Here is a 16,436-nt window from a genome sequence, read left to right on the forward strand (position 1 = left end):
ACTATAATGGTGGATAAATAATATTATGCATTTGACAAAACCCATAAAACAGTACAACACCAAGAGTTAACTCTAAAGTAAACTATGGACTTTAGTTAATAATAATGTATGAATAATTGTTCATTAATGATAACAAATGTATCACAACAATGCAAAATGTTAATAATAGGTAAAACCAAGGTCCAGCAGGGAGAGCGGTAATAAATGGGAACTCCACTTTCTGCTCAATTTTTCTGTAAACTAAAACTACTCTAAAACTAAAGTCTATAAAAATAGCATCTAATTGTTCCTTTACTTTGGTTTTCATTGATATATTTATGGAACTTGAGCATTTTTTCATGTTTTTATACACTTGTATTTGGCCTTTTATTTTTTTCTACTTGTTTTTTTTCTTACTGTTTTTACGAGCTTTCTAATATGTTGTTATTGCACTTTTATATTTTCTTATAAATCCTCCCTACCTCATGTCATTTGGTATTATTGATAAACACATGATTTATTGAATGTATTTATTTATTTATTTGGCTGCGTCGGGTCTTAGTTGCAGCATGTGTGATCTTCATTGCAGCATTCGGGATCTTTCGTTGCGGTGTGCAGGCTACCCTCTAGTTGTGGCACGCAGGCTTAGTTGCCCCATGGCATGCGGGATCTTAGTTCCCAGACCAGGGATCAAACCCGTGTCCCCTGCATTGAAAGGTGGATTCTTAACCTCTGGATCACCAGGGAAGTCCCTACTGAATGTTTTTTAAACTACTCATCTAATCCTTTGTGATTCCTTTCACTGCTCTTCTACTTAGGAAGCTTGAACACTTCATGAAGTCATATAAATACATTATTTGTATTCACTTCTAATAGTGTTCTGATTTCAGTTTTGCCACTCTCTTTTCTATTAGGTATTTATTTTGAGGTATTTTTCAAATGTTTTCTAGTTTTCTAAACACCATTTATTATATCATTTATCTTTTATGGGTTGTGATATATCTATATTACAAACTAAATTCTCATATTGGCTAATATCTGTTTGACTGTCCAGTCTGTCCCACTGATATTTCTGTATTTATGTCCATTGCACTGTTTTAAAAGTTGCCTGTCCTCCTTAATCTCCTTTTACAAACTTTCTTGAATTTTCAACTAAGTTAATATTCCTTAAGTATGACCAGGTAATACTACTAATCACTTTCCTTGAGTGGATGGATCATAAGAGTCTTAATCAGAATAATTACCTCAGAGGAGTCAAAGGCAGCAACATTACCATAACACTCAACGCTACAGGAAAGCAGAGCCCATGCCTCTTACCTTTCTATACTTAGTTCTAACCCACTGCCTGGCATACAGTAGGCACTCAAATAATTGTGGAATAAATAGAAGATGAGGAGATGCAGAGAATCATTTAGATGTCTACAAATATCTAAATATTATAATGACAAAGAGAAATGATCTTCAGAGAGAGGAACTAAAACCATGTAAGTTATAAAAAGACACATTTCAACTCAAAGGAAGGAACTTTTTCTTAAATGTATATGAAATTGAGGATAACTGTCTCTTAGTTTAGAAATTCCCTCCTGTGGTAGAGACGTAATATTCAAACAGAAATTAAGACTTTTTTTTCAACTTTAAGGAGGGACATAAAAGGTAGAAGGCTCTCATTCTCTTTATTTTCAATTGAAAAGGCTTCATGGTAAGTGGTCTTTGTTCTTGGTTAAAAGATTTTATGATAGGGACTTCCCTGGTGGTGCAGTGGTTAAGAATCCGCTTGCCAATGCAGGCGACATGGTTCGATCACTGGTCTGGGAAGATCCCACATGCCGTGGAGCAACTAAGCCCATGAGCCATAACTACTGAGCCCACGTGCCACAACTACTGAAGCCTGCGTGCCTAGAGTCTGTGCTCTGCCACGAGAAGCCACCGCAATGAGAAGAACACGCACCACAACGAAGAGCAGCCCTCGCTTGCTGCAACTAGAGAAAGCCCGTGTGCAGAAACGAAGACCCAATGCAGCCAAAAATTAATTAATTAAAAAAAAGATTTTATGATAGGGAATTGCCTCTACAAACCCTGACAATTTCTGTCATTTATTCAACAAATATTTATAGAGCACCTATTATATACCAAGTACTGTACTAAGTGATTAGGTTACAAAATTAACATGAAACAGAAAAGGCATAGTCCTCTCAACCTAAAGAAATTTAAAGAACTGCAACACGAGCATGCAGGGCACCATTAGAATGTATGGTGGGAGTTCTGATTTGGTCTTTGGAATTGGGGTGTATTATGCTACACTGATCATTACGACAACGACAGAGGGACAAATTGGGAGAGTAATGGAGAAGTTACTATATGATAATGGAGGAATTATCTATAAAATCTTTGCACGATATCCTTCTCCGAGTCAAACCTGAGACAGAGAATGGTCTGCTTCAAGATATTATTTCAAGGCAAATGGCATGAGGGTAATAAAACATCATTAAATTCTGCAACTCCCAATGATCTCTTTCTCTCTACGTTTCCCTGGAACTTGAAGAGACCACAATGGCAAGGCAGAAAGGAGTTGTTACCGAGGCTGGTACTTTCGCAGGAATTATACAGCAAAGGAATAGTCATGAGTCAGGGAAGATGCAAGACACCTCTGCATGGTGTGGGACATTCATTTTTAAAGAGGTGTTCCTGGTAGTAGTGGTTGAAGCAGGGAAGGGAGGGTATTATTGAGGAGATCTTGGTCTAGAAAATGCTAGATTAAACATAAGACTTCATAAGTGAATGAGTTTCAAATGTATGGCACATTCCTGTTTTGTCATTGTTTCAATATTATCCTTGCCCCTTTCCAGGCAATTTCCATAAGTTATATGGAAACAGGGAACCAAACAGCTATTTCAAAATTCATCCTTCTGAGCCCTTCGGAAGATATGGACCTGCAGCCCCTCCTCTTTGGGCTGTTCCTGTCCATGTACCTGGTCTGTGTTATAAGGGAACCTGCTCACCATCCTGGCCATCATCTCAAGACTCCCACCTCTACTCCCCCATGTACTTCTTCCTCTCCAACCTGTCCTTCACTGACATCTATTTCAGCACCACCACAGTCCCCAAGATGTTAGTGAACATCCAGACGCAGAACAAAGGCATCACGTATGAAGGCTGCCTTACCCAGATGTATTTTTTCATGATCTTTGCTGGGCTAGATAATTTGCCACTGACAGTGATGGCCTATGACCGGTTCGTGGCCATCTGTCACCCCCTATACTACATGGTCATCATGAATCCTTGCCTTTGTGGTCTCCTGCTTTTGCTTTATTGGTTGATCTGCCTGACATATTCTTTGTTGCAAAGCTTGGTTTTGAGGGTGTCCTTCTGCAAAGAGGCAGAAATCCCCCACTTTTTCTGTGAACTTGCTCAGATTCTCAAGCTCACCTGCTCCGACGCCCTTGTTAATGATATCCTGCTGTATTTTGTAACTGGCCTGCTGGGTGTTATTTCCCTGACTGGGATCCTTTTCTCTTATTCTTATCTCCTCCATAATGGGCATTTCATCTACTGGTGGGAAATATAAAGTCTTTTCCACCTGTGGGTCTCACCTCTCAGTCATCTCCTTGTTCTATGGTGCAGGCCTTGGGGTCTCCCTCACTTCTGGAACAGCCCATCCCTCCAGAAAGGGTTCAGTAGCCTCGGGGATGTACACGGTAGTCACCCCCATGCTGAATCCCTTCATCTACAGTTTGAGGAACTGAAGGGGGCTCTGAGGAGACTTTTCACTAGAGGAACGTACTCTCAGTGAGATAATGGAAGTTAAGGGCAGGCAACAGAGATCCCAAGTGCTGATAACTGGTGTTCCTGAATATGTTACCTGAAGACATAGAAAAGAAATCCCATTTATGATATACTAGAAGAAAACGTTCCTGAGCCAAAGACAAACTTGAAGCAGCACACCAGAATGTTCACTGTCCACCAAGAAAGAATGGCCAACTCTATATAGGAAAAAAATCTAAAAAAGAGTGGATATATGTATAACTAATTCACTTTGCTGTACACCTGAAACCAACACAACATTGTAAATCAACTATACTCCAAAAAAAAGTTTTTTAAAAAATGGCCAACCAATAACAAAACTTCTCATGAAAACAAACTATTTCAAGGATATAGATTCCTACAAGCATCATGGGAGGAGAAATCAAGTCAAGGAATGCAGATGGGGAGAAGAGAGGACAAGAGTGACAACAAAAGTTTACACACTGGCTCATCTTTTAACCCTCTCGGGTTATCCTAGCACCATGCCTACTGGACCATGTTCTTCCCTGGTCTTGGTCTGAAAACCATTACTTGGACCGTCTCATACCAACCTCCCTCACTCCGTAAGGTTTTACTTACTGATTCTTGCTTTGGTGTTGGCTACTGACTTATACTGAGGATAATAAGAAACTTAATAAGAAACTTCTTTAGGAAAATCACTGTAGTGTCTACTTTAAGAGAATGGAAATTCTGGTCTTTGTCAATCCATTTGATCTGGAATAAAGGTCCACAGCAATCTACTCGCTGTCTTCCTTGGCTGGCCCTTGCTTCCCCAAATCTTCACACACCTGTTTCCTTTTCACAAGTTGGGCTTCAAATCAAAACTGTCAGCTCTTCTGAGAGCCCCACCCTGACCACCATCCTATTCATTCGTTTCCATAGCACTTATCATATTTTGAGGGGTGGCAGAACATAGAGGCTAAGAGGGCCCTGGGTTAATATTGCCATCATTCACTACGAGGGCAACCTCATGCAAGTTATTTAACTTCTCTGTGCCTCTATGCCCCATAATATATTTCCTGAAGAGTTCTGGTGGGGATTAAATTGTACACATAAGAGAGTCCAGAACAGTGTCTGGTATAAGCACTCAATAATTGTTTTTTTGTGTGTGTTTGTTTTGCGGTACGCGGGCCTCTCACTGTTGTGGCCTCTCCCGTTGCGGAGCACAGGCTCCAGACACGCAGGCTCAGCGGCCATGGCTCACGGGCCCAGCCGCTCCGCGGCATGTGGGATCTTCCCGGACCGGGGCACGAAACCGTGTCCCCTGCATCAGCAGGCGGACTCTCAACCACTGCGCCACCAGGGAAGCCCAAGCACTCAATAATTGTTATCCATCACAAGATCCATGAGAGCTGTCTGGGCCCATGTTCACCACGTGAAGGTACAAAGGGATCCATTATCAGCGGAATAGGTAGCAAAGCTGACTAGAGAGGGTTGATCAGGCTATGGATTTAGATGAGGCTGAATGAATCCCCAGAGCTCTGACTTAGGGCACTGAGGACGTCATGTAGGAGAGGGCCCTGTGCAAGGCTCAGCCCTCTGAATCGCCCCAGGAGCACCATGTGCTGGAAATCAGATCTGTAGAGTCCAGGAGAGAACTTTCCTGGATCTAGAGACTAAGGATTGGACCAGGAAATGGCCCCAAACAAGGACTCCCTACAACAGGGAACTGGGAGGGCAGAGCATCCTTTATACTGGTTCAGCTCCATGGGGAGATTCTCTTGAAACGAGAGCAAAGAATTAAAACCTGTCTTGGGTTGACTTGAGGAATGAGGAACCCTCTTGTTGAATACAAGATTTGGACGCAGGCAGATTCCAATGTTGGAATCCTAACTTTATTATTTACTCTCTGTCTCTAAGCAGCCTCAGATTCTTCATGTGTAAATAATTGCTGGGGTGATTATAGAAAATCAGTGTTAAGTATCAAATGTACACATTTTGAAAAAGCAGTGGATACCATATTCATGAATACAATATTTATTTATTTGTGCCCCCATCTTGTGCCAAAAAGAGGTGTATCTATTGGCAGGATCCTGCACCCCACAAAGCTCTGCCCAGCTGCATTCTTCTCCAGGAGAGGTCTGAGTGTGAGATAAGAACTGATTGCTGGGCTTCCCTGGTGGCGCAGTAGTTGAGAGTCCGCCTGCCGATGCAGGGGACACGGGTTCGTGCCCTGGTCTGGGAAGATCCCACATGCCGTGGAGCGGCTAGGCCCGTGAGCCATGGCTGCTGAGCCTGCACATCCGGAGCCTGTGCTCCACAACGGGAGAGGCCACAACAGTGAGAGGTCCGCGTACCGCAAAAAAAAAAAAAAAAAAAAAAAACTGATTGCTACTGGAAAAAAAAAAAATCACTTTATTCAGTGCAATGTCTTAGCTTCCAACCATTCTATGGGACCTCTGGCCCTGGTGACCTGGGGCACTGGAGTAAGATGAAGCCAAGATAGGACCATCCTAATAAGCCTGAACAGTGTCTGACTGTCCTTCATCTTTCAATTAGTTGCAGGTATAGAAATTATTATTCTACCACAGGGATTTTCAACCTCGGTACTGTTAACATTTGGGGCCACATAATTCTTGGAGGGGGGGACGGGTACTGCCCTACGCATTGTAGGATGTTTAGCAGCATCTGTGGCCTTATCCACCACATGCCAGCAGCTTCCGCCACTCTTACCTCCCATTCAAAAAAGTAAAAAGGTCTTCCCTGGTGGTGCAGTGGTTAAGAATCCGCCTGCCAATGCAGGGGACAAGGGTACAAACCCTGGTCCGGGAAGATCCCACATGCCGCGGAGCAACTAAGCTGGTGTGCCACAACTACTGAGCCTGCGCTCTAGAGCCTGCATGCCACAACTACTGAAGCCCGCACGCCTAGAGCCTGTGCTCTGCAACAAGAGAAGCCACCGCAGTGAGAAGCCTGTGCACCACAACGAAGAGTAGCCCCTGCTCACCACAACTAGATTTCTCTCGTTGCGTGCAGCAACAAAGACCCAACGGAGCCAAAAATAAATAAATTAAGAAAAAAAAAAGCAAAATAATAGGGAATTCCCTGGCGGTCCAGTGGTTAGGACTAGACCCTGGTCAAGGAACTAAGATCCTGAAAACTGTGCAGCGCAGCCAAGAAAAAAAAAAAAAAACTCCAAATATTGCCAAAAAAAAAGTAAGGGTTAGACCCTAGTTTTCCTAAGGCCCAAAAGAGAACGGACGTAAAATACTGGTCTCTAGACAGAAGAGTCCTTGCATGGAGAAGGAGGCCATAGGTCTGGAACAGAGCATCAACGGACATTTGTTGAATAAACAGATGAACAAATCTTAGTGACCGAAGCGCCAGAGAACAAGAATCTTATCTGTTCATTGGTTGCCTGGGTAATGATGGGGAAGGATTACAAAGGGACATGAGGAAACTTTTGGGGGATCACCACCTTGACTGTGACAATGGTTTCACAAGTGTACATATAGGTCAAAACTTATCAAATTGTATATGTTAAGAATGTGCAGCTTCTTATATGTCAATTGTATCTATATAAAGCTATTCTCCCTCATTTGAAATTCTTGCAATATAAACACTGGCCTTGTGGCAACTGTAAAAATAGGTACCATTTCTTCCCTTTCCTGTACCCATGTCCCTTCTGTGTAATTCTGAGGACCCTTCCACACTGGGCTGACTCATGTGACTGCACTGGGCGATGGGGTGCAGGCAAACATGACACATGCAGGGGCTTGAAAAGCACCCTGCAGAGTGGAGCTTGCGCTCTTCTGGAACCCTCTGGCATCATGTGTACAGGCCCCATCTAGACTACTGGGGGATGAGACCGGAGTGAAGGGCAAGTAACCAAACCAGCAGCCAACTGCAAGCACATGGTAAGCCCAGCTAAGAACAGCCCAAATTGTCAAGCAACAGAATTGTAAACGAAGTAAATGGTGGTTGTTTTAAACCACGGTGTTTGAGGTAGTTTATTATGCAGCAAATATGAACAGGCCCCCTTCGTTCCATTCTACTAAGGAGCATGCACAGGCTACCGTTCTTCCTACGCAGCAAATCGCATCAAATGCCAATGGATTTCCATCAACTTCAACTAACATTTAAATTGAGATTGATAAAGTCCTGATGTACATGTGTAAGTGTTATATAATGTCCCATGTTATCTCTTCAGCTTTACCTCCTACTTCAAAGATTGTCCTTTTACATGTCAGAGAATGTTATATGTGTTTTTCTGTGCCTTTGCACTCAGGATTGACGTGCTTATTCAAATCTGATCCTGAACACTATAAATAAGCCTTCTACACGTAGCTTGCATCATCTCTTCAATATGGCTTTCCTTGAACTTCCAAAGTTCAGCATCCCTCCTCGGGGCCTCGTTAATGGATTACCAGGCCATACTAACTATCTCATTTGTTGTTTATATCTGTCTCTCCTCCTAGACCTTTACTCCTTTAAGGACAGTACCATGTCTTTCTTCCCAAAGCCTAGTCCAGTGTAAGGCACTTAACTGATATTCACTGGTTCCCTAGAGAGGAAAAACTCCTGAGTGGAGTGGAGTTACCCAAACATTACATAAGACAGAGCTGCTTCCTGCTGGAGAGGCCCCAACAACTGAAAGCCACAGTGAGACAAGAAGACCGGGTAGGAGTATAATTACAAGTCCTCTCCAGAGAGACTGTGTAAGGTATCATGTCTGTCCCAAGAACTGGCAGAACAGTGCAATGAGATGCAAGAGCTCTGAGCCACTTAGGTGGCGATGGGAATTCAGTTTCCTTCTGCCCTGTTACTTGACATGATGGAGGAACTGGGTTGAGGGAGTAGCTGTGCTGGGTTCCCAGGGCTCCTAATTAAAGAAAGAGTCATATTTTACTCAATGCTGAGAGAAAGTGCTCTTCTCCCCTTGGGCTTGGCCTCTAGGGTACATTTTTTTTTTCAAATGTAGGCAAGAGCCAGTCAATAATTGCTATTTCTTCACTAATGAGCTGAGGAAAACTTTTGATCTGCAGAACACTCACCACCTTCACTCACAGATGTGCAACTGCCCCCCACCAAGCACCCAAAGACCTGCATGGAGCACTGCAAGTGGACAGGGTGCAGGGACTTCAGGAAGACAAACGGAAGATGGAAGCCCTGTGAGCTGCCCCCCTGAAATAATGCACTATAAGCCCAACTGATCTATCAGGTGGTACCAGCATGAAAGGTACTGCAGTTGACAGATGAAGTGAGGCTGAACAGACAGCACTCAATAAATGGTCCCAGTTTCCAGCTGGTAAGTTGACTTATTTCACCTGTGTCTTCTCAGGTGAATGACTAACTTATAGTGGTGTGTAGAAGACGGCAGTTGATCTATGTGCCTTCTTCTTGGGTAAGGTAGAGAAACTTTTTTAGTTATCACAAATATTAAATCAGAAGGATTGTCAAAGGCCTGAGGCTGGAACTTGTCTTTAGGAAGCAGCTTTATTTATCTACTTAGATTCTCAAGGCGTAACTGAGTACTTTTAAAAAAAATCAGCTTTTATTCTGAATTCATAAAAGTAGCAGTGGGCTAAAGACAAATATAAAGGAACGCACGTAGCTTAAACTGAAGGGAAAGGATTTTCCCGGGCTCGTGTAGAACAAAGGACTACAGTTTAAAGAACTGCTAGTCTTAAGCTCCTATTTAAAGAGTCTCTAGGGAGTTCCCTGGTGGCCTAGTGGTTAGGATTCCAGGCTTTCACTCCTGCAGCCCGGGATTCAATCCCTGGTCAGGGAACTGAGATCCCACAAGCCGCACAGCATGGCCAAAAGATAAAAATTAAAGTTAAACAAACCCAAATAAATTTGAGAGGCTGCAAAAATAAGTAAATAAATAAAATTTTAAAAAGAGTCTCTAGAAGAACCCAAGAACAGGGAAGATAAAAATAAGGACACTGGAGGATACTTTAGCCTCTGACACAATAGCTACAGCAACCAGTAAACATAGGCTAACTTCTAGCTAGAAAAATATTAAGCACATTAAAGGACTATCTACTGCAGTTCACTTTACCCAACACATCATGTCAAGATTTCAACAAAATCTGCAAGCCGTATTAAAAGGCAAGGAAAAAAGAAAAGAAACAGTCTAAAACAAGAAAGCAAGCATCAGAACCAGACTCAGTTATGGCAGAGATTTTGGAATTACCAGACTGGGAATTTTAATTAACTGTGGTTAATATGGTATGGGTTCTAATGGATAAAGGGAATATGTAAGAACAAATGGGTAATGTAAGCAGAGAAATGGAAACTTTAAGAAAGAATCAAGGACTTCCCTGGTGGCTCAGTGGTTAAGAATCTGCCTGCCAATGCAGGGGACACGGGTGCAAGCCCTGGTCCGGGAAGATCCCACATGCCGTGGAATAGCTAAGCCCATGCTCCACAACTACTGAGCCTGCACTCTAGAGCCTGTGCAACTACTGAGCCTGCGTGCCACAACTACTGAAGCCCGCGCACCTAGAGCCCGTGCTCCGCAGCAAGAGAAGCCACCGCAATGAGAAGCCCGTGCACTGCAACGAAGAGTAGCCCCCGCTCGCCGCAACTAGAGAAAGCCCGCGCACAGCAACGAAGACCCAACGCAGCCAAAAATAAATAAATTAAAATTTAAATTAAAAAAGGAAAGAATCAAAGGAAATGCTAAAAATAAAAAACACTATATCAGAAATGAAGAATGCTATCAAAGGATGGGCTCAATAGACTGGATGTGGCTGAAGAAAGAATGATCAGTGAGCTTGAAGATACAGCAGTGAAACTTTCAAAACTGAAATGCAAAGAAAAATATGAAAAGAAAAACAATATCCAAGAACTGCAGGACAATTTACAAAAGGTGTAAATGCATATAATGGGAATACCAAAAGGAGAAGAATGAGAGAAAAGAACAGAATATTTGAAGTAATAACGGATGAGAATTTTCCAAAATTAATGACAGATAGCAAACCACCACAGATACAGGAAACTAAGAGATCATCAATACAAACGGGATCAATAGAAAAAAGGAAAAAAAAAGCCTAGATCTAGGCATATTATATTCAAATTGCAGAATAATCAACATAAAATAAACCTAGACTTTACTAATAAAAACAAAAAGGGCTCTTGTACCTGGATACTTTTTTTTTTTTTTTGTGGTACGCGGGCCTCTCACTGCTGTGGCCTCTCCCGTTGCGGAGCACAGGCTCTGGACACGCAGGCTCAGCGGCCACGGCTCACGGGCCCAGTCGCTCCGCGGCATGTGGGATCCTCCCGGACCGGGGCACGAACCCGTGTCCCCTGCATCGGCAGGCGGACTCTCAACCACTGCACCACCAGAGAAGCCCTGTACCTGGATATTTAAAAACCTTATTAACTCCTAAGTGAAAGTAAAAATACAAACTGAAATTACAGAACTGTAAAGAAATGATGATAATCAAAACTACATATTAGAATCTATGGGATGCATTCAAATCAGTGAGCAGAGGAAAATTCACTGCACAAAACACTTGTGAATGAAATGAAAGATTAAGAATAAATTAATTACTATTAAGAAAAAAAAAACCTAGAAAAAGAAAAATAAACCAAAAGAAAGCATAAGGAAGTAGTGGAGATAAAAGCAGAAATCAATGAGGAAGAGATTTCCCTGGTGGTCCAGTGGGTAAGATTCCACGCTCCCAATGCAGGGGGCCCAGGTTCGATCCCTGGTCGGGGAACTAAGATCTCACCTGCATGCTGCAACTAAGAATTCCGCATGTCACAACTAAAGATCCTGCATGCTGCAACTAAGACCCGGTACAGCCTAAATAAATAATAAGAAGAAATTAATTCCATTTTTTTTCAAAAAAACAAATAAACCACTAGCTTATTTGATGCACGAAATGAGAAAGCAAATATAGAAAAAATAAGAGGTGATGACCATTGAATCAAAAAATATTTTTAAAATCATATAACCACTTTGCTGACCTCTATGTTAGATGAAATGAACAATTTCCTAGGAAAATACAGATTACCAGTGCTGACTCCATTCAGGTTAGAAAGCTTAAAACAGACTAATTTCCATTAAAGAAATAAAGTTCCTAAGAAAACAAACCACTAAAAAGCACTCCACCCCGATGGTTTCACCAAGAATTCTACCAAATCTTCTAAAAACCACATAGTCTTAATGCTGTACAAATTATTCCAGAGCATTGAAAAGGAGGCAAAAATTCTTAATTCCTTTCATGAAGCAGCCATAATACTAATACCCAAACCAGACAGACAGTACTAAGAAACCACACATCAATTATTCATGAATACCAATGCAAAATTCCAAACAAAATACTAGCAAACAGAATCCAACAACACATTAAGAAAATAATATACCATGGCCAATAAAATTCATTCTAGGGACACAAAATCTGTTGAGTATTGAGAAATTTATTAATATCATATACTATATTGATAAATCAGAGGAAGAGAATCACAATCCTCCTCATTGATCTTCAGAAAAACTTGCACAAAATACAATACCCATTCATAGTAAAACATTCAAGAACACAGGATACCTTCTCAATATGATAAAATATACAGTTGACCCCTGAACAACATAGGTTTGAACTGCATGGGTCCACTTATACATGGATTTTTTTTTTTCAAAAATTATATACTACAATACTATACAATCTGCAACTGAATCCTTGGATGTGGAACCATGGATATGGAGGGCAAACAGTAAAGTTATACATGGATTTTCTGTGTGGAGGGTCGGTGTCCCTAACCCCCACGTTGTTCAAGGGTCAACTGTACACCTTAGTTCTAAAGAACATTTATCTTAATGAATGGAAAAACAATAGGGGCATTACCTCTAGAACAAGGCAAGAATGCCCTCTATTATCATACTAGAGGTACTAGCCAATGCAATCAGACAATCAAAAACAATAAGAGGCATAAGAGTTGATAAACAAGCAAAGCTCACTCAGTTTGCAGATGATACGGTAGTATACCTGGAAAATCCCAGAAAATAAATAATAAAATGAACTCAAAAAATGAAAGAATTCAGTGAAGTATCAAATTATAAAATCAAGATACAAAATTAATAGCTCTCATATACAGAAACTGTGAAGAGAAAACATAATGGTAGAGAAAATTTAATTTACAATGTAATATTAAATACTTAGGGAAAACCTAACAAGAATGTAGAAAACTTTTACAAAGCAAATTCTTAAACATTCCTGACATACACTAAAGTAGACTTGAACTAATCGGAAGACATCCCCTGTTCTTGGATAAGATGACAACATTATAGAGATATTAATTCCCCCAAGTTAATTTATAAGTTATAAATTCAAGGCAAAGCCAATAAAAATACCAACAAGCTAATTTTATGGAGTTGGACAAGATAATAGACAAGTACATATACCTCCCTCCCCGCACACACACATGCATACAAGAATACCTAGAAAAACACTTAAAAAGAAAAACCATGAGGGGGAACTAGTCCATCCAGACATTGAAACTTATTATAAAGCCTCTGATTTATAATTTAAACACTGTGGCATGGTGTGTGAACAAACAGACCAATAGAATAGAATAAAGTCCAAATTTAGGCCCAAGACATATGGAATTCAGTATATGACAAAGGTGAAAAATCCCTAGGGTAAAGATGTACTTTTAAAATAAATGATTCTGGGTTAATATGGAAAAAAAAAAACTTAATCTTCCCTCACACAATAACACAAAAAATCAATTCCAAGGGGTAGATCTAAATGTGTATACTAAAACAATAAAACCTATAGAAAAAAATGTGAAACATCTTCTTGCCTTCAGGGTAGGTAAATGTTTCTTACACAGGAACAGAAGAATGATGCCCATAAAGATTAGATGACATTCGGTATGTCTGGTGGTGTGTTGTGCATTTGCTTTGTGTCTGTGTGGGAAATGGTGAGGTATTATTAATATTATGGTCCCCTACCTCCAAGATCAATTCCAAAAATAATTTTATTAATCCTAAGAATGTAACTGTGGAAATAAAATGGCTTTTCAGTCCTGTGTTGCCAAAAAAAAAAAAATTAGGTGACATTAAAATTAAGAACTCATTTAATCAGAAGACACCAATTAAAACACTGAAGAGACAAGCCAGAGTGGGAAAAATTACTTGCAAAACGTATCCAGCCATAGGGCCCACATCTGGAATATATAAATCAGTAAGAAAAAGGCAGGCAACTTTAGTATCATCTGATCCAACTCCATAAAATAGCCTGTTGAAAAACAAATTTGTACAACCACTTTGGAAAATTGGCATCATCTATGAAATTTGCATCCCATGTGATCCAGTGATTTCAGTCCAGGGTATACACCCAAGAGAAATATATGCACTTATGCACTATCAGAAATACTAAAATATGCTCACAGCAGCATTATTTACAATAGCCCCAAGCTGAAAAGACAAATGTCCATCAACACAAACTGCTTAAATAAATGGAATATTCAAACAATGGAACCCAATAAAATGTATTACTGTCTAGAGGTCCTCACAAAAATACTGGGCAAATTAAGACAGACACTAAAGAACGTACACTGTGTGGCTCCATTTGCATAGGATTAAAAAACAAAAATCCAAGCCACGTTGTCAGAGTTAGAATATTAGTCACTTGTGAGGGGTAAGGAAAGGTTTGTTATGTGGACAAAGCGAGAAGGGGTTATCAGGAATGAGAGTAAAACATTTTTCTTACCTGTTTACACGGATGTGTTCATGTGATAATTTAGCTGTATGAGTTAAGCACTTTTCTGCATTTCAGTAAAACCTGTTTTAAATGTTACCACACAGGTATCATTACACAAACACTGCAGAAACAACTGTGGCATTAAGATAAAATGAACATGCACAGACTTTACAACCCAGCAATTTCACACTCCTGGAATAACTCAGCAACGCTCCAGAAGGCATGTACACAATTTCTTAAAGCAGCATTGTTCCTAACTGGGAAAAGTGGAAATAGTCCAGCAACTAACTGTACATCAGCACTAGTTAAACGAATTGTGGGATGAAAATACAAAAGAAACTACAGCCACATTCAACGTGACTCTAAAAACACCCCTACTACTAATAATCTGGACCCTGTTACATTTTACTTGAACTTTGCAATGACCTTCTAACAGGTTTCTGTTTGCATCTTGTCCCTCTATTTAGCCTATCAACCCAGAAGCCACTATGTTCCTCTAAAAACAGAAATTGAATGGCTGTCACTCCTCTGTCCAAAATTCTCCACTGACTTTCCATACTGAGAAAGAAAGGCAAAGTCCTTCCAGTTAAACCACAAGATGCTGCAGTGAACAGGACCTCAATCCAGCTCTGACCTCAACACCTTCTGCAACTCCCAAGCTTGCCTGACTCCAGTCACACTGGCCCCTCTGTCCCAAGCAAAATTCTTTTTCATTACCTTTGAACTGCCGAGGGTGCTCTTCCCCACATTACAACATGGTGCACACTGGCAGTGAATTTACATCTCTACTCAAATGTCCCCTTAAACGAAAGGCTTTCACTATCCATCCAATAGTTCCACTGAACCCCCGCATCCCTCTCATCATCACCATGCTTAAATTTCCCAGCACTGAACTGACCACCACCTGATATACAATATATTTACTCATTTGTTTATCACGTGCCTTAATCCCAAGTAGAATGTGATCACCATGAAGGCAAAAATCCTGACTCACTGCTATAGATTCAGGGCACCAAACAGGGCCTGACATAAGAGAGTATGGACTCAAAACACAGACACTACTACTTGTTAATGAGCTGACCTCACACGAGCACCCTTAAACTTCCTTGCCTCAGACTGCCCATATGCAAAAGGGAGTTACTGGTGGTACCTACTTCTTAGAGCTTTTGTGAAAACTAATACACTTATTTCAACACAAGTCAAGAAGTAATGTTTAAGTACATCAGGGATTTGAAATACAATTTAAAAACATGGTTTAAGGATTTTTAAAACCCATATCCAACAACTAAAAGTATAAGTAGATTATACCCACACATGTAGCAGCTCTCCAACCTCACTAATGACCAGATGTATGGGTTACAGATAGCATCCAGCTGGGTACAGTGGAACCCTCCTGCCACCAATAAAACAATTATTAAATAGATTAAACAATCAAATATCCAAAGTAGCTTAAACCAATAATCAGTTTTCTTTTTTCTCATGTAATAGGAAGTCTGGAAACAACAAATCCAGGACTATTGCAGACACTCAAAGAAGCCACGGGGGAAGCCAGGATCATTGTGATTTTTCTGCGGTTATCTCCCCCTTCAGCCTGTGGCTTGCATCCTCACGGTCATAAGATGCACCTTTAACACAAGATACTGAATCTCTTTTCAAGGTAAGAAGTAATGAGAAGAGCAAGGAAAAAAAAATGTAGAGAAGAATCTAGGCAAGAATGACTCTTTTTCAAAAGCTTTTTTACAGCCCATACAGTGATATGTGCTTATTTGTCAATGGCCAGGCTGTCGACATGGACTGTACTAGCTGTAGGAAAACCTGTAAGAGATTTTTAAAAATAGCACACCTTACTAATCAGACAAAACTTGGACTTTCTTGATATAAAAGAATATGAGATACTGAAGGAGCAACTATATGTTACTCTTGGCTGGATGGGAGGCCAAAAACATTCCAAAGGATCAATCTAATGAAGACATCCTGCTCTGATCACAACTGCAT

At 40.7% G+C, this 16,436-nt stretch overlaps 1 pseudogene; it reads left to right on the plus strand.

Annotated features, from left to right (window-relative positions):
• The first annotated feature begins 2,843 nt into the window (after positions 1 to 2,843).
• LOC113608478 (olfactory receptor 7D2-like) lies at positions 2,844 to 3,722 on the plus strand (annotated as a pseudogene).
• Positions 3,723 to 16,436: the final 12,714 nt, after the last annotated feature.

The sequence above is a fragment of the Aethalodelphis obliquidens genome, unplaced genomic scaffold (assembly GCF_003676395.1).
Source record: "Aethalodelphis obliquidens isolate GAN/ISIS:26980383/991018 unplaced genomic scaffold, ASM367639v1 scaffold53, whole genome shotgun sequence".
Lineage (NCBI taxonomy): Eukaryota > Metazoa > Chordata > Mammalia > Artiodactyla > Delphinidae > Aethalodelphis > Aethalodelphis obliquidens.